This window comes from Nerophis ophidion, linkage group LG18 (genome assembly GCF_033978795.1).
Source record: "Nerophis ophidion isolate RoL-2023_Sa linkage group LG18, RoL_Noph_v1.0, whole genome shotgun sequence".
Classification (NCBI taxonomy): domain Eukaryota; kingdom Metazoa; phylum Chordata; class Actinopteri; order Syngnathiformes; family Syngnathidae; genus Nerophis; species Nerophis ophidion.
Window position 1 is genome coordinate 34215423 of NC_084628.1, and position 1276 is coordinate 34216698.

Here is a 1276-nt window from a genome sequence, read left to right on the forward strand (position 1 = left end):
ACATAACTGCGAAGTGGCCCTCAGTGAAAACAACTATGACACCTCGGGTGTAGAACACCATCAAACACCTGTGGGATTATTGTTTTATTATCTTTATTATACTTGTATAATTTTAAATATGTTGTATCTTCTACAGCGGCATATGTGGCATAGTGAGCAACATCTCACAAAATAATAACGCAGTCATTTGCTTCTTTATACTCCTTTTCACACGTTGAGGAGGTGTATAACTGTTCATCTGAGTCTCTACCCGAATGTAAACTGAAATAAAATAAACAGAAATGTAAAATGGGGCCTCAAATATGACCCCAAAGTTTGCTTAGCGGGTAAAAAAAAACAACAAAAAAAAGTTGTTTATTTTTCTCAAGATCCTGCACAAGTTTACTCAAAATGTACATATTTCTATTGAAAAACAGTATGAACACTTTTGAAGATGGACTTTTGTTGAAGAAAAAAATACAAATAGAAAAAAAAATTGTCTGAATTAATATCACTTAACACAACATTTTTTTAGCATTTCAATCACTTTTTTAATTTAAAATTAATTTTGGAATCAGAATTTGGCTGGCCTTTTCATATTTTGGGCATTGAAAAAAAATGTAATACGAACACATTTGAAGATCGACCTTTACTAAAGGGGAACATTATCACAATTTCCAACGGGTTAAAAACGATAAAAAATCAGTTCCCAGTGGCTTGTTGTATTTTTTGAAGTTTTTTTCAAAATTTCACCGGTCCCTGAATATCCCTAAATAAAGCTTTAAAGTGCCTTGTTTTCACTATCTTCGAAACCACTATCCATTTCTCCGTGGCGTCATACAGTGCTGCCAATACAAACAACGTGGCGGTTACCACATCAAGATATAGCGACATTAGCTCGGATTCAGACTCGGATTTCAGCGGCTTAAGCGATTCAACAGATTACGCATGTATTGAAACAGATGGTCGGAGTATGGGGGCAGATAGCGTAAACGAAATTGAAAAAGAAATTGAAGCTATTGAGCGAATAGCTATTGACGCTATTCGGCCATAGCGTGGGTGTACCTAATGAAGTGGCCCATAGCATGGCTGCCTTATTAGCATCGCCGGTAAAATGTGCGGACCAAACGATCAGGACTTTTGCATCTTGTGACACTGGAGCAACTTAAATCCGTCGATTGGTAAGTGTTTGTTTCGCATAAAATGTGGGTATCTAGTTTCAAATGTACATTCAGCTAGCGTAAATAGCATGTTAGCATCGATTAGTGTAGCATGTTAGCATCGATTAGCTGGCAGT